Source organism: Schistocerca nitens, chromosome 6 (genome assembly GCF_023898315.1).
Source record: "Schistocerca nitens isolate TAMUIC-IGC-003100 chromosome 6, iqSchNite1.1, whole genome shotgun sequence".
Taxonomy (NCBI): Eukaryota; Metazoa; Arthropoda; class Insecta; order Orthoptera; family Acrididae; genus Schistocerca; species Schistocerca nitens.
The window spans coordinates 171972651-171991519 of NC_064619.1; positions in this window are offsets into that span (position 1 = coordinate 171972651).

Here is an 18869-nt window from a genome sequence, read left to right on the forward strand (position 1 = left end):
TGGAAGCATATTTATTCAGTCAGTAAACGTGTTTTTTTTAAAAAAATGGCTCCGAGCACTATGGGACTTAACGTCTATGGTCATCAGTCCCCTAGAACTTAGAACTACTTAAACCTAACTAACCTAAGGACATCACACAACACCCAGTCATCACGAGTAAGTGTTTTTAACTCGACCCACAAGAAGATAGTACCACAGCGCTTCTTCTAGACACTAAGATGTACTACCAGGATAGAGGAACTACAGTATTATTTTTTGCTTTACCAACGTATCCAGTCGATATAGAAGGTAAATCAACTGTTATTCCACTGCCGGCAACTTGAAATGCCTGACCTGCCGTCCATTACAAATCAGCCTCGTTAATCACCTTGGACAACAAACTGTTTATCATACAAACTTTTCTCAGCGATAATCAGTCCCCATTTGTTACCGATGTCGACCAACTTTAGTAAGTGTAGGCTGCCTTTCATTCTGAGATACGATTCCGTATAACCAGAGCCGCAAAAAAATCAATGCCATTGTAGATCCTACTCTGCCTCGCGTCTTCCCACACCATCACCGCCCAAGCCAAGTGTTTTTTTTCTTTTTTTAAATTTATTGGTTTTCAGGCCGTACTCATTCAGCCACCTCAATAGTAATGTCAATTATGAAGATACGAAAGTAAGGAAAACACAACACTCAATCCCCTAGTGAGAAAATGTGTGACCTGCTCGGGAATCGAAAACCGGCCTTTTCAATTGGTAATCCGCCGCGCTCAGCGCGCAGTTACCGAGGCGGACAGACAGCTCCTGTTATGAATAGGCAGCAGCCACGAGGAAAACTGCCGATAGCCACTGCAGTCGGCAACTTTCTTTTCCTCGCTGGTGATGTCGCTTATACTTAGGCGACAAAAGGCGTGAGACAGAGACATGCACACATACAGGTGGCGGTAGTATTGTGTACACAAGGTATAAAAGGCTAGTGCATTAGGGAGGCCATCATTTGTACTCACAAGGGAACCTCCCCATCGCACCCCGCCACAGATTTAGTTATAATTTGGCACAGTGGATAGGCCTTGAAGAACTGAACACAGATCGATCGAGAAAACAGGAAGAAGTTGTGTGGAACTATGAAAAAATAAGCAAAATATACAAACAGAGTAGTCCATGGGTAACATACGCAACATTAAGAGTGATTTCAGCACAGGAGCGCCGTGGTCCCGTGGTTAGCGTGAGCAGCTGCGAGGCAGAGGTTCTTGGTTCAAGTCTTCTCTCGAGCAGATATTTTACTTACTTTATTTTTGCAAAGTTATGATCTGTCCTTTCGTTCATTGATGTCTCTGTTCACTGTAATAAGTTTAGCGTCTGTGTGTTGCGACCGCACCGCAAAACCGTGCGATTAGTAGACAAAAGGACGTGCCTCTCCAATGGGAACCGAAAATATTTGATCGCAAGGTCATAGGTCAATCGATTCCTCCGCAGGAAAACACATCTGATACATTCTATACGACACTAGTGACGGCATGTGCGTCACATGACAGGAATATGTTGTCGACCCACCTAACTTGCACACTTGGCGAATGGGTAAAAAGATTCTTTTACCTTGCCCGATTTAGGTTTTCTTGTGGATGTGATAATCATTTTCAAAAAAGTGATGGAAACATAAGAGTGTGTCACATAAACTGCAACAAATGAATGCAACAGTTTCACAGTCGCACAGTTTTCTCTGTGCTCTGTCAAAACATATGTTTTTAACGTTTTCAAATTTTTGCGTGTGTAGACCGTCAAATCCTGTATATGTCCAAGCAAATCTGTACATGTCCTAGAATTTCGGAGAGCGAAGTTGATTATGTGTGAGTGCCTGAACTTTGATAATTGTCTGAAAATAAAAAATTAAAAATTTCACTCGAAGGAAGACTTGAACCAAGGACCCTCTAGTTTCGCAGCTGCTCACGCTAACCACGGGACCACGACGCTCCCGTCCTCACGTCACTCTTAATGTTGCCTATGTTACCCATGGACTACTCAGTTTGTATATTTTGCTTATTTTTTCATAGTTCCACACAACTTCTTCCTGTTTTCTCGATTGATCTGTGTTCAGTTTTTCAAGGCCTATCCACTGTGCCAACTTATAACTAAATCTGAGGGGGGTGCGATGGGGAGGTTCCCTTGTCAGGTGATTCACGTGAAAAAGTTTCGGACATGATCGTGGCCGCACAACGGGAATTATCAGACTTTTGTCGCGGAATGGTAGTTGGAGCTAGACGCCCGGGACATTCCGTTTCGGAAATCGTTAGGGAATTCAGTGTCCCCGGATCCATAGCGTCAAGAGTCTGTCGAGAATACCACATTTCAGGCAATGTCGCACACCACGCAGTGGCCAACAGCCTTCACTTAACAACCGGGAGCAGCGGCGTTTGCTTAGAGTTGCCGGTGCTAACGTGAAATAACCTCAGAAATCAATGTGGGATATACGTCGAACGTATCTGTCAGACAGTGCGTTAATGGGATGTGGCAGCAGACGACCGACGCGAGCGACTTTGCAAACAGCACGACAGCGCCTGCAGCTCTTCTCCTGGGCTCGTGACCATGTCGCTTGGACCCTAGACGACTGGAAAACCGTGGACTGGTCAGATGAATCTCGATATTGGTTGGTAAGAGGTGATGATAGGGTTAGAATGCGGCGGAGACCCCCAAGTTTACAACATGGCACTGTGAAAGTTGATAGTGGCTCCATAATGGTGTGGGCTGTGTTTACATGGAATGGACGGAGTACTCTGGTCCAACTGAAGCTATCATTGAATGTAAATGGTCGTGATCGGCTACGTGGAGACCATTTGCAGCCATTATGGACTTCATGTTCCCAAATAAAGATGGAATTTTCGTGGATGACAGTGTACCATGTCGCCGGGCCACAACTGTTCGCGATCGGTTTGAAGAACATTCTGGACATCTGGAGAAAATGATTTGGCCGCCCGGATCGCCCGCCTTGAATCCCACGACGTAATCGAGAGGTCAGTTCGTGCACAAAATCCTGTACCGGCAGCACGTTCGCAGTTATGCACGGCTATAGAGGCACCGTCTCCGGATTGCTGCACTACGCCGGACAAAGGATATCCGAAATGTTAGGAGCTATGGCATGACTTTCGCCACCTCAGTCTTCAAAATGTTCAAATGTGTGTGAATTGCTAAGGGACCAAACTGCTGAGGTCATAGATCCCTCGACTTACACACTACTTAAACTAATTTATGCTAATAACGACACACACACACACACACACACACACACACACACACGCACACGCATACACACACACACACACACACACACCCGTGCCCGAGGAAGGACTCGAACCTTCGGCGGGAGAGGCCGCGCACTCCGTGACGTGCCGGCCGTTGTGGCCGAGCGGTTCTAGGCGCTACATTCTGAAACCGCGCGACCGCTCCTGTCGCAGGTTCGAATCCTGCCGCGGGTATGGATGTATGTGATGTCCTTAGGTTAGTTAGGTTTAAGTAGGTCTAAGTTCTAGGCGACTGATAACCTCAGGAGTTAAGCCCCATAGCGCTCAGAGCCGTTTGAACCACTCCATGACGTTGTGCCTCAAACCGCACGGCCACTCCGCGCGGCTCACCTCAGGGTAATGTCTCCATTTACAAGTAATTTCGTCACTCTCCCGAGAAAAAAGTACGTAATTTCGAGCATAACAGAAAGGCGCATCAAATATTTCTCTAGACAATTAATTTCATAAAGCATTTATTCTTTTTCCAGTTTTTTATTAGTCAGTATAGAATTTACAGGTTCATCCGATTTCCGTCCCACTAGTAGCTGCCTTAAATATGAGTCATTAATGTTTTGTTTGGATTAACAGCTGTCACCGATGCAATTACCGAATGCTGCGACTCGGTGACATGAAAACTATTCTAGGAAACCCCATCGTTTGGAAATGTTGCTCCATATTTTGGCTCCTGTTTGTATTTCACATACGACATAAACTAATGTACGATGTAAGATTTGTGAATCTCTCAACACTTCTCTTACAATATAGCCTATTTCCAATTACACTCCACAACGCTTGCTTATAACATTGAGAAGGGCGGTATGTTAACATGCTTTAGTATCATTGTGTATTAACTTACGTTTATGAAAGGAGCGCCGGCCGGAGTGGCCTTGCGGTTCTAGGCGCTACAATCTGGAGCCGAGCGACCGCTACGGTCGCAGGCTCGAATCCTGCCTCGGGCATGGATGTGTATGATGTCCTTAGGTTAGTTAGGTTTAAGTAGTTCTAAGTTCTAGGGGACTGATGACCTCAGATGTTAAGTCCCATAGTGCTCAGAGCCATTAAAGGAGCTACATTACAAAGATCTGACAGGACGCAATACACAACTGGTAACAGCTTTATTTGACTTCGCAATGGTACAGAAATGTTCCGCGGAAAAAAAAAATCCTTAACCGGTTTCAGTAATTACGATGTAGAACTGTAACCTGTGGAACGCATCAAGACTATGACAAGACTGATGTACTAAAATGTGATCATGTCCGACCTCTACGTTCTTAGCCAGTGGAATGTAAATTACAAGATCTGACTTTAGTAGACGAAACGTGAGGCCAAGCGTAAGTATATCGTCAAAGCTCCGTGTTACCGAACGGATTAAAGTGAGCCACAAAATTTTAATGTCCGTGGATACAGATAAGATTTGCAAATGCTGATTCGGATAGCATTTCTATGCTCTTCACGGATCTCTAGTTGTGGCTGAGCGTGTGATGTAGAACACCAAATGTAAGGAGGTTATATTTTTTGGTGTAGGTGTAGTCTAGCATGACAGACGATCTTCTTCGTACTGGGATACTTGGCACGTATGTGTGTGCTGGATGGGTGGTGTGCGTGCTAGCGCGCGCGCGCTTCCCGCGGTGGACTTGTAACTTCCGTCGGACGGTTCGCGCGGCTGTCGTGATTGGTGGGCGTGCGTGGCGCCACGTGCCGAGGGCCCCGCCCACCGCTGCTCGCTTGTTTACAGAGCGGGCGCCGACCCACCGAGTCGCGCGATGCTGCGCCGTCACGCACCACAGAGCACGCGCGGACTTCGTCCCGGACATACGCGGCCACTGTCGCCCTTTGCCGTCGGAATTGTGCCGCAGCCTGTTTTCCTCTACACTGGGTCGAATGACGATCGCGTATAGCCAGGGCCGGCGCAAGCCCAAATGCCGCTCTGTGTGAGCTGCTGTCAGCAATTTTTGTTTTTACTTTTCAGATTTACCTAGGTTTCGGCCACTGAGTGGCCAGTCTCAAAGCTCTTAGTATGTGCTTACATCTAGTATGCGAGTAGCATTGTCACACAAAAGTGTCTGTCAGAGTTTAAATCTACATCTACATTTATACCCCGCAAGCCACCCAACGGGGGTGTTCATGCAGGCGGAGACAGGTGTTTCATGGCTCAAAAACCAAAACGTCAGACTATCACTCAGAAAAGGATAGCAAAAATTTTCAAAAATTCGTCGAAACCCAACTTATGCCAGCCTTATTAGCAATGTCTTTATCCCTTTTAATTACTCGCGGCGTATTTACCCATTCGGAATACTTCTAGCTATTATAGGTGTTGGACATGTTTGACTGTAGTAATGTTCAACCATTTTTTTCCATAATGCGGGGAGAATAAAACACTCGGAAACTGACATTGAAGGGCTTAGCAACATTGCTTCACGCTTAACATGTAACCGCAGTGTCGAACATTGCATTCGAATTTCCAAATTAGATTTCTTCTTCTGCAAAGTTAGTTAAGAGTAAACGCACGGCACCTAACATGCTGGCAGCACTCCACTCATCAGAATACTGGCGTCTTCGCCAGACTGCTTCCCCCTCTCTGTTCCTCCGGTGTAAACACGACGGTGCTGCCACAGTGGCGAGGAAGAAATTAGTCCTCCTCCCTCCCCTTGTTCAGCAGGGGCTGCCGGCAGGTAGTCGAGGCGCCATGCCACAGTTCCCGAAGCCGCTCCTTCCTAGGTTTGGTTTCGAATCCCATCTTGGGCATGAATGTTGAGTTTGTACTAAAAAAAAAAAGGAAAAAAAAAGCACGTGCCTTGCGCCGGCCCTGCGTATAGCCTATACTCTATTAATCATCAGTGTAGCTCGAAAGTATATATTGGACTAATTTATTCTTCCGCGTTGTTGTTTACCTCGTTGAATTCTCCTTGTAGCAGGAAGTAAATCACCTCTGTTGAGTACAGTCGCTTATTATAGAAGGTAGCAGAGAAGAATGTCTGCGGGAGTTTAGGCGGAGATCGAGGTGACGCACTGATATCAGTAGGTTACACTTCGTTCTCAGCCTTGTTGTGATTCGTTTTTCGCCGATCATGGTTTCAATATATATATGCGAAAAACGAATCACAACAAGGCTGAGAACGAAGTGTAACCTACTGTTATATATATATATATATATATATATATATATATATATATATATATATATATATATATATATATATATACTTCATCCTGTTGATAAAACGGAACCATTGTTATATTTGGACAGAAAATATACGAACATTCTAGAAGTTTGTAGATTCATGTGATACATATTTTATCGTGAAAACATAAAATTATTCCAAGATAAAAAACAAAGTACCGCAAGGGGTGTGAAACTGTTCCGCCTGTGTAACGAATAATGTCGTCGCTGATGATTTTGCGATCTGGTGGACCTTGCAGAAACTTCCAGCGAGAAAGTTGTTAAGGCAACTACAAAATTAATTTTGGTACCGTCTGAGACATCATTATCGTATTGTGTCAACTATGAACGCATTTTATTTGCAAGAGAATGTGTGCAGCACTCGAGTACTTGTGTGCCATTGTCATGATTTTTGTCCGGACGGCTCGCCTAAATACGTCCTAGAATATTCCCCACCTCCCGAAATTTTATTTGCTGCTCTTACTGACCCTTCGTCACTGTACCCATCGCCTTAATGCACATTATACAAACAACAAGACAATACTTCCGTAGAAGCCGACCAACATATATTTGTGCCTATGGCCTTATGATACCCAAGTCTTATCGAAGTAGATTACAAAACTACTGTCCTCTGCACAAAATAATTGCATCGTATACAGAACTTCGTTTTTGCTTCTGAAATGTCTCTACATTTAATTAAAATTTTCCGTCCACCGTTACATTTTCTGAATCAAAAACCAAGTGAATGAAGAAGACAAAGAACGGCGATCTCTGAGCCAGAATAATAAGTTTTAATAATTTTTTCTCCGATATCACCCTGTAGTTTCTAGCCATAGGATACTCTCATCTAGCGTGGTATGTAAGTCCAGTGCTAGGCACCAACTCTGCCCAAGTCGTCAAATTACGAAAATTTCCGTTTTTATTTATGTTTCCATCTTGGAGAATCAAAACACAGATTCTGCTGATGTTACTTCACTGATAACAAGGAATACAGTGGATTCTGAAATACCACAAGGTTATGTTGTCATTCTGTGAACGTGCGCAAACTTTATATTATTCCTGGATTCTTCACTGTTAGGCAGATCAGTCAAAAACTTCAGTACATTTGATACGACAATTTTAGATTGTTTTCGAATGTCTTCTTGCCCTTTGCGCACACTGACTAAAGTAATAGCAACGTTGTATGGAAGACTGAAACTAAAATCCACACAGCGTACGGTGGCTGACGCACAGTGACCAGTTTTCGTCCAAAGCGCTGGGCGAGTTCATTCGTTTGTTCAGAAGGGGAGGCCGAGAGTGTTTCCCACTTTTCGGCTGGTCGACGATTACAGAATCGAGGCGCACGCCCTGCAATCTTTCTCAAACGATTTTACAGAAGCTATTTGGTAAAAAAGTCATGTTTGCATTACTTATAGCTTTATATGACAGATTCATGATGAAGTGAGCATCATTTCGTTACTGGTCATACTTACGTTATTAACATGGAAGTAAGACACTGCGAGAAATTCGAAAAAAAAATTGTAATAAAATATAGAAGTCGTTATGAATTTGCGTTTGGTACATATTGCATAGTATGATTCTGTGTATGAAATTTAGCTAACCTATCGAATTTTACTTTAGACATGGGTAAAGGTGTCAACCTGTCACCAATCTCAAGAAAATTGGTGTGATGTAGCACACAGATCTTGCTGTCCCAGAGATAAAACTAGTGTCAAATACTCACAACATTGCTCATATTTCATAAACGATCTGAGATATCAGAAAGAGATTTTGGCAAATGACAGCATGCAAAGAGGAGAGTATTTTTCCATATCTTTATTAATGAAAACTTCATTATTTATCATGTTGTTCCACTAACTACAGACTTTTTAAATAAAAGAGTCTACTTTCTGAGAGCCGTCGATAGCTGGTGAAACGAGAAATGCTGTGGCTTTGAGAATGACATAATTGAAGACATTACACGTTTATTTTGTACCGAAAATGTGCTTTTTCATAAGCTACTGGCCTTACTCCTTACTTTTCGTCAGTTCCTCACTTAATAAACCACTGTTTCGGAATTCCCTCGCAATTGTGTCTGCACAACATGTTATTGAGGTGAAATTTCTAAACTCCGCTATGTTTTTTCAAAAGAAGCGAATTTTAACATGGCGACAAGGAAAATATAGTAGGTTTTACTCAAAATTCACCACTCATGACACTTCTCTGAATGAATGAATGTTACAAATGGTTAACAAATGTTTCAAATGGCTCTAAGCACTATGCGACTTAACATCTTAGGTCATCAGTACCCTAGAACTTAAACCTAACTAGCCTAAGGACATCACACACATCCATGCCCGAGACACGATTCGAAACTGCGACCGTAGCGGTCGCGCGGTTCTAGACTGAAGCGCCTAGAACCGCTCGGTCACAACGGCCGGCAGATGGTTAACAAGCCATGTGAAAATAAATAGCTGCATTTTCGGTGGAATTCTTTTTAGATACTAACCGAAGAAGTAGTGAAAGTTTTTTTGAATGGTCACGATGCAAGTGTGGGCGTGCTGGGCCTGCTTAATATTTACTAAAAGTGTGAGTGAGGCTTCGCTTTGGAACGGCACGTCCCCTCCACCACTTGGCATTTCTCCTACAGCGCCTGTTCGCAGCCTCCACCACTGTCGCTCTCCCCACGTGTGCCCTGCCGACAGCGCTTCTACGGGCCATGGTATTCTGCGTAGACTCTACATGTGAACAAACACTATAGCTCAGAAACACTGACCATTCATCTAGTGCTGCACTGTTAGCAGCGTGACAACAAAGCTATGAGGCAGGCGAATCACAATGCTTAGTGCCTGTAGACTCCAGGCAGTGCATGTGACCTTGAGGTGTCTTAATTTTATGACGAACACTTCTAGTGAAGCTTGCATGCAGACATCACAGGCACAATAAAATTAAGAAACGAACCAGAAAATCCTAGCATCAGCAGTGTTTCAGCTGAAGAAAACAAATGTGTATCATGATGGAAAAATACTTTTCAGTACTAGCATACACAGCATGACTAGCAAAAAATTATTGTTACACTAGCTACTGATACCATGAACACACAGCTGGAGAATTTGACTGATATGATTTTAGAGTTATCAGAACACTGAAAAGGTGAGACAAGTCAATGTTCTTACATTGCACGAGTCTCTTAGTCACAGTTACAATGTTGATGTGACTGAATTCATGGAAATGTTTTTAGAACAGTTAGTACTATTCTGTATACAGCACGTAACCCATCTCAAAGCTGCATTCCTACTGCAGACATTATTATCAGCTGCGGACTATACAATCACCAGTGAAAAAATTCTTCTATTGGAGCACAAAACATGCGAAAATGTTCCTATTTATTTTTAAAGATTCTGACTGGAAAATGGGGTACCAGCTGCCTTATTCTATCTTCCTCAGCACCTTTAAAATTTTTCCCAAACATTCTGGCATACAAACATATTTGCACTTTTTTTTTTTACATGCAATTCATCTCATACTCGTACAAGCTGCCCTAACTGTAGCTCACTCAACCCACTACTCCATCTCTGTAAGTTGCTCATACCTATCCATTGCCCATTGCCCTTTCTCAATCATTCAGACCAACTCATTGTCATTGTCACTTTGTGTCATTGTCTCCTGTGTCACAGACACAGTCCTCTTCCTCCTTTTCTACTCTAACAGTCTCCTCTCACTTTCATTGTCTTCCTCTTGCTACTCTTACTACCAGTCTCTCATTCCTTCCATCCTACTACTGCTGTCTATCACCGTCACTCTGCCACCATTCCTCGTTGTCACTGTCATACACTCTGTCTCTAATTATCACTGGCTGTCACCCACTTCCACTTTCTCTTTCTTTTACATCTCTCCCAGCACTATCTGCTTCACTTTTTTCCTAGCACTTTTCTGTCATCGACAACTACACTCCTGGAAATTGAAATAAGAACACCGTGAATTCATTGTCCCAGGAAGGGGAAACTTTATTGACACATTCCTGGGGTCAGATACATCACATGATTACACTGACAGAACCACAGGCACATAGACACAGGCAACAGAGCATGCACAATGTCGGCACTAGTACAGTGTATATCCACCTTTCGCTGCAATGCAGGCTGCTATTCTCCCATGGAGACGATCGTAGAGATGCTGGATGTAGTCCTGTGGAACGGCTTGCCATGCCATTTCCACCTGGCGCCTCAGTTGGACCAGCGTTCGTGCTGGACGTGCAGACCGCGTGAGACGACGCTTCATCCAGTCCCAAACATGCTCAATGGGGGACAGATCCGGAGATCTTGCTGGCCAGGGTAGTTGACTTACACCTTCTAGAGCACGTTGGGTGGCACGGGATACATGCGGACGTGCATTGTCCTGTTGGAACAGCAAGTTCCCTTGCCGGTCTAGGAATGGTAGAACGATGGGTTCGATGACGGTTTGGATGTACCGTGCACTATTCAGTGTCCCCTCGACGATCACCAGTGGTGTACGGCCAGTGTAGGAGATCGCTCCCCACACCATGATGCCGGGTGTTGGCCCTGTGTGCCTCGGTCGTATGCAGTCCTGATTGTGGCGCTCACCTGCACGGCGCCAAACACGCATACGACCATCATTGGCACCAAGGCAGAAGCGACTCTCATCGCTGAAGACGACACATCTCCATTCGTCCCTCCATTCACGCCTGTCGCGACACCACTGGAGGCGGGCTGCACGATGTTGGGGCGTGAGCGGAAGACGGCCTAACGGTGTGCGGGACCGTAGCCCAGCTTCATGGAGACGGTTGCGGATGGTCCTCACCGATACCCCAGGAGCAACAGTGTCCCTAATTTGCTGGGAAGTGGCGGTGCGGTCCCCTACGGCACTGCGTAGGATCCTACGGTCTTGGCGTGCATCCGTGCGTCGCTGCGGTCCGGTCCCAGGTCGACGGGCACGTGCACCTTCCGCCGACCACTGGCGACAACATCGATGTACTGTGGAGACTTCACGCCCCACGTGTTGAGCAATTCGGCGGTACGTCCACCCGGCCTCCCGCATGCCCACTATACGCCCTCGCTCAAAGTCCGTCAACTGCACATACGGTTCACGTCCACGCTGTCGCGGCATGCTACCAGTGTTAAAGACTGCGATGGAGCTCCGTATGCCACGGCAAACTGGCTGACACTGACGGCGGCGGTGCACAAATGCTGCGCAGCTAGCGCCATTCGACGGCCAACACCGCGGTTCCTGGTGTGTCCGCTGTGCCGTGCGTGTTATCATTGCTTGTACAGCCCTCTCGCAGTGTCCGGAGCAAGTATGGTGGGTCTGACACACCGGTGTCAATGTGTTCTTTTTTCCATTTCCAGGAGTGTATGTTGTACTGCCAATCTTTCTCTCACACTGCCATTTATTCCTGCCCTCTTTCTGTAGCACCACCACTGTGTACTATCTTCCCGTATTTATTGCTTTTCTGTCACTTTGCCACTGCCACTGTCTTCTTCTCTCTCAACATACAAAGTGCTACTATGATTGCATGCCAAAATTTGGGAATTTTTTTAAGATATTGAGCAAGGCAGAATGAAGTAGCTGGTACCAAATTTTCAGTCAGTCATTTAAAATAAGCCTTCCCGGCTAGCTGTGTGGTCTAACGCACTGCTTTCTGGGTGGAAAGGCGTGCTAGTCCCCTGCACGAATCCGCCCGGCATATTAGTGTCGACGTCTGGTGTGCTGACCAGCCTGAGGATGTTTTTTAAGGCGGTTTTCGTCTTTGGCACTTCCCAACAATGCTCGCGTTTTATTTGGTGGGCGAAAGACAGTTCCTACTCGGTATTTCCTCAATATTCGTCCTATTTTCCCCGATAGTGCGCTAGTGTACGGTATATAGGCAGTGGTTATCTCTTTCTCCGTGACTTCTCCCGTCTCCACACGCTGTACTATAGAGGTGGGGCAGAGAGCACGTCTGACCTGCCATACCAAATTCAAATGGCCCTGAGCACTGTGGGACTTACATCTGAGGTCATCAGTCCCCTAGAACTTAGAACTACTTAAACCTTACTAACCTAAGGACATCACACGCATCCATACCCGAGGAAGGATTCGAACCTGCGACTGTAGCAGTCGCGTGGTTCCGGACTGAAGCGCCTAAAACCGCTCGGCCACATGGCCGGCTCTGCCATTCCGAGTACCCATTTTTCCGGAATACAGTTTTGAGATGTTCCAGCTCTTGGGGCAGACTCTTGCGTCAGAGATGGTGCACGCCCTGTGCACAAGTGTTTTCAGCGCCACATTCCTCTGCACAGGGTCGTGGCAGCTATCCGCTTGCAAATACAGGTCGGTGTGCGTTTTCTTCCTGTATACCCCGTGGCCCAGGGTGCCATCCGCTCTTCTTTTGACCATGACGTCCGGGAATGTTAATCTTCCTTCTGCTTCTGTCTCCATAGTGAATTTGATGTTCGGATGTATGGAGTTCAGGTGTGTAAGGAAGTCTAAGAGCTTGTCCCTTCCATGGGCCCAGATTACGAACGTGTCATCCACATAACGCAGAAAACAAGTAGGTTTCCATCTGGATGACGCCAAAGCTTCCTCCTCGAAGTACTCCATATAGAAATTCGCGACCACAGGCGAGAGTGGGCTCCCCATTGCGACCCCTTCTGTTTGTTCATAGTATTCTCCATTAAAGAGAAAATAGGTAGAGGTCAGAACGTGCTTGAAAAGTTCGGTCGTCTTCTCGTCAAATTTCTGTGCAATAAGCTCAACAGACTCTCGAAGAGTCACCCTGTGAATAATGAAACAACGTCAATAAGCTCAACAGACTCTCGAAGAGTCACCCTGTGAATAATGAAACAACGTCAGAACTCACCAAAATATCTGAGTCTTTCAGTTTGAAGTTGTCGAGACGTTTTACGAAATCCACAGAATTACGAACGTGATGAGGGCTTTTACCCACGTAAGCGCTCAGTAATTCTGTCAGGTATTTGGCCACCAAATATGTGGGTGACCTAATACTGCTGGCAGTTGGACGTAACGGCAGCCCTTCTTTGTGAAATTAAGGGAGTCCATAAAGACTTGGCGGTACAGGTCCTTGAGGTGTCAATTTGTTGGCGACACCCTCTGCTAAATCTGCGTCCTTGAGAAGAGCTCTAGTCTTGTTCTCCACCTTCTTGGTGGGGTTAGCGTTGATCTTCCTGTAAGATTCATCATTTAGCAGGTTCTGTATCTTCTCAATGTAGTCATTATGGGAAAGAACAACCGTAGCATTGCCTTTGTCATCCGGTAAAACTGCAATCTCAGGGCTCTGTCAGGTCTCGAATGGCTGCCCTCTCCCTGATGGTAATATTCGACTTGATCGGTTTAGTTCTCGTCAGAGCACGGCGGTTTCCCGGCGTACTTCTTCAGCTGCTTCAGGTGGTAGTCGTGCAGCAACCTGTTCAACTGCACTGACAATGTCCGCTACCGGCGTGAACCTAGGTGTGGCAGCAAAATTAAGTCCCTTCTGCAGAACAGAAACTGCATCCCCAGTCACCTCAAGGTTCGTGAGATTGATGACCGTCTTGCGTGGAGCCTCCAGCGATGGTTTGTCAGAGAGACGAGAGAATTTAAATATCTGACGTCCCGAGGTCTTCTTATATGCAGAATCGGCAGTCACCCAGGTAATACCATCAATCCAGTCCCAGATCCCGGAATTAAAGTGATTGGCTAGTTGTAGATGTAGTTTAAGTAGTTCCTGGAGTTGCTTCGTGTTCTGTGATGAAACGCAGCAAGAAACAGACTGCGCTTGATTATCACCAAGTTTTACCATATGTTATTGCCACATGTACACAGAATTTGACGTTATGTTGTTGGGCTGTTATGATACTTTAATGCTACAGCAACCTTCATCCTTGCCTGGAGCGAAATCACAGCGGTGGGCAGGGCAGCGCAGTTGTGGGGAAAATGCGTCTACCGATAAAGACGATGTGTGAGCTGAGGGGATGCAGCACAAACGCACCGTAATCGTATGCATGCGACAGAGTGAGAACCTAACATGTTCCAAAACACCGCGCGTGAAAACAGGATTTTCCGGTGCTCACACCTCGTGTTTTATTGGTGATAAAAAGGTAGTCAAGCGTTTCGGATATCCCTTGGGCTAGGGGCCATTTGTATACCCAACGGAAGGGTCGTCTTACTGGAAGTACAGGATCAAGTATGAAATATTACACACTTTCTCCTACTGAGGCAAATGGAGGAAATAGGTTCGTTCTTTTTTTACCTTTGATGTGATCTACAGTGGGCTTGATAGGACTTTTGGAGGCAATGTTAGTTAATGGGTGTTTCCTCGGAAAACCCCACAAAAAGTGCTTTTACTATGTTTTCACCGTCACCAGAGGACCAGAAACCACCCCAGGGTTCCAAGATGGCTATGCACAGCGAGTCGCTCAAATTTCTTTCGATATGTTCCTAAGACCCCAATCTCGAACAATATTGGAAATTTTCCTCATGTCTTTATCCGTTTCCGAGATAGAGAGGTTCAAAATTATCCTACTTGTACATGTAAACTCCGGTGTAAGGGGAAAACGTAGTTAATAAAGTGACGTAACACGGAGAAATTTGTTGTAGAGTGTCTCCGTTATCATCTGGGAACCGCATGTTGTGGTACTGAAGCACTTGCAAAATCTTTTTGCACATAAATTCGGTCTGAAGTGTAAAAATAGTTTTTTGTGATTTCAATTTGACGTAAGTAAACTGTCTAACTTTTACTGACCAATAAATTTCTTTTCATATGAGTTCCATACCCTGCTGTAGCAGGGTAAAGAAGGGAATCAGTGGGAAAATGAGTATTTTAAATGTGTATGAATATTAAATCGGAGCCCTAGAAACGACGGAGAGGCTTCATCCCGCCGTAGCCCTCAGTGGTTCACAATCCCACAACAGGCCACAGCAGTCCACCCACCTCACCGCCTACCCACACCGAACCCAGGGTTATTGTGCGGTTCGCCGCCCCCCCCCCCCTCCCCCCAGTGGTCCCCTCCGGGAACGTCTCATACCAGGCGAGTATATCACCTAATGTTTGCGTGGTAGAGTAACTATGGCGTATGCATATGTGGAGACAGTGTTAGTGCAGCAATCGCCGTTACACAAGTAACGGCCAAGACGAACTCTAGATTGCGGTTTATTGGTAGAATCCTAAAGCGATGCAGTCCTACAACAAAGGAAATTGCTTACTATAAGTTAGTTCGTCCAGACTTAGAGTATTGTTCGTCTGTATGGGACCCTTACCAGTTGGGTCTCATTCAAGAGATTGAAAAGGTCCAAAGGAGAGCGGCAAGATTCGTGACTGGTACATTTAGCCATCGCGAGAGCGTTACAAATCTCATAGAAAGTTTGAAGTCGGATACACTTGCAGGTTGACGATGTGCTAAAAATGGTTCAAATGGCTCTGCGCACTGTGGGACTTAACATCTATGGTCATCAGTCCCCTAGAACTTAGAACTACTTAAACCTAACTAACCTAAGGACATCACACAACACCCAGCCATCACGAGGCAGAGAAAATCCCTGACCCCGCCGGGAATCGAACCCGGGAACCCGGGCGTGGGAAGCGAGAACGCTACCGCACGACCACGAGATGCGGGCTGGGACGATGTGCTAAATGGAAGGGGCTGCTCCCTAAATTCCGAAATCCGATCTTCGCCGAGGATGCAGGGCATATATTATTACCACCAACTTTCAAATCGCGCAGTGATCACCATACAAAGATAAGGGAAATTAGAGCTCGACTGAGGTGTTCAGGCAGTCGTTTTTCCCTCGTGCGATCCGCGAGTGAAACAGAGGGGGGACATATGACTTTGGCGCGAATTGTGTCCTCCGCCACGGACCGCTTGGTGGCTAGCGGAGTATATATGTAGATATAGGGTGACTGAGACAGAATAAGGGGTAACAGTCGGGAGTCACAGAGCACTGTTGTCCGAAAATGACGAAATGGACTACTAACATAACACGGTCTTGGCACAGACATCTAAATACTGGGACAGCGTCGTTAGAGAGGCTATCGAAATTCATACCAGGGACGGACTCATCAACCGAGATTGCGGCTACAACCTCAGCAGGATATGGGAACCAGCATAGAGTCTAATAAAACGACGCCCAACAAAGGAAACGAACGGGCGGACGAAGCAATTACACCGACGCCACCACAGACGCCGACGCCAGCCTCTCACCGACCGTTGACGCGCGGGCGCGGACCGCGGAGAGAAACGCCTCGCGAGGGGAGGGGATTTAAGACGCTCGCCAGCCCTCAGGAGCTCAACGCTGCTGAAGATGCTGCCGTCGAGCGCCGTGCGGCAACTAACGAAGATCTTCAACTCCGTGCTTGGGACCTGCAGCTTCCCATCTGCATGGAAACATGCGGAAGTTGTAGCGGTCCCCAAGGCCGGGAAAGACCTGCGACTGCCGCAAAATCACAGCCCTATCAGCCTGTTGCCCGCAGTCTCGAAGGTTTTCGAGAGGCTGTATGTTAAGAGGCTGTGGCGACACGTCGGGGAGGAAGGCCTGCTCCCTGACGAACAGTTCGGCTTCAGGAGGGGCCACTCCACGCAGCAGCAGCTACTTCGACTGGCAGAGCAGACGATGGAGGCTTTGGAGCGTCGCGAGTATCTTCGAACAGCGTGATACGCTCCAGCTATAATTTGGAATCGTCATATTCATCCATATAATTTGTATGACGTCCCCGTTTCTTCTCCTTCCTCGTTCTAACAATCTTGTCATCACTAACTCTGTAACTATTCCTGCCATTGTCAAAAGTTTTTGTCTGGTAAACTTCACTTACCGGCCAGAACCGCAGGTTCAGTTACCTTACGCTTATTCTCGATTAGGCGTTATTAAATGTTCGTACAATGCTTTTTCCGCACTATACCGAGAATAGAACTGAAAGCAGCTGCTAACTGGGGAGTGTACAACTGGTTGTGTAGCGATCTAGCAAAAATTTCGTGTCAAAATTTCATTTTCTTGGATAAACCAAGAAGATAATATGTAATCTTTCTTACCCATTGTTCGCCGCGCGGGGTAGCCGTGCGGTCGGGGGCGTCTTGCCACGGTCCGGGCATGGGTATATGTGTTGCCCTTAGCGTAATTTAGTTTAAGTTAGGTTAAGTAGTGTGTCGGCTTAGGGACCGATGATTTCAGCAGTTTGGTCCCTTAAGAATTCACACACATTTGAACATTTCTTACTCACTGTTCCTGTTAGTCGTTTATTTTCACTCTGGTAGTCTGAATCTATCGATTTTGCTGATGATTATAACAACGCTGATCATTCGCACACCCAATCAACCACATAAACAAACACCGATTGGCATTCAGCTGTTGCGGTTTATTCGGCTCAGCTCGTGTAGCCCCGTACCCCTTTTTTTTGCGAGAGAGTTTTTTTATTTCTAGACGCAATGGGGATTCTACTGTTAAAGATATCACATACATTATGCACGCATTCAAAAATCAACTTATGATTCATTCAGAAATCAACTTACAATGTGTTCAAAAATGTCCAAAAGCCAACTGAGACGCGTTTCAAAATTATATGAATAATCGATAGATCACTGTTCGCTGGATGCTATGGCGCTTTTTGAAACAAGGTTTTTTCTTCAAGAAAATGAATTTGGGGCCCCCTGAAATTGCCGCCCGGGGCAGATACACCTGTCTACCCCCTCCCCCCTCCCCCCCTTAACCACCGCCCTAGGTTCTGGCCTGCACAGTGAGTCACGCACTCTTTCAAATACGTCTGGGTTCATTGGGAATGCGTCACATGCACTGCTCACACGCTCCACAGTTGGGCATACACCAAAGTCTTTAAATGTCCCCATAGCCAGAAATCCCACGGATTCAGGCCGGTGAACGGCGAGGCCATGCTACTGGACCTCCTCGGTCAATCCATCGGCCATGAAACGTTGTAGTGAGGTAGTCACAGAATCTGTAGACTATAGTTGTTCTCTTTCTGCAAATGTAGTGTTCTTCAAAACCACTGGTCATTCATTGCACAGAAAGCGGTGGAACACAGCACCCATTATCTGCTTGGTACAGTATATGGTCCTATCAGCCTGTCATCGATAAATCCTGCCCATACATTGTTACTGAAGCGTTTCTGAGGCCTCATTTCCTTGACTGGTCGATGATTTCCATCTGACCACACTTGTGTATTGTGGTAAATTACGAGGGGTGCGCACTAAGTAATGCAACACTTTTTTTCTCAGCCAATTCCAGTTAAAACTGCGGAATTTGTTGTGGGACATCGTGGAATATTTCCGCTTTAGCCTCAATAATTTCACAAAGTTCCTATACGTAGCCTTCAAAAAGGCATCTGTAACGGAGGTGTATTCCAAACAGAGCGATGTCTTTAAATATCCTTTGGCGGAAGACCAGAGCATCGCAGATATTCATGGGCGCTTCCAGAATGTCTACGGAGACCTGGCGGTGAACGAAAGCACGGTGAGCCGCTGGGCGAGG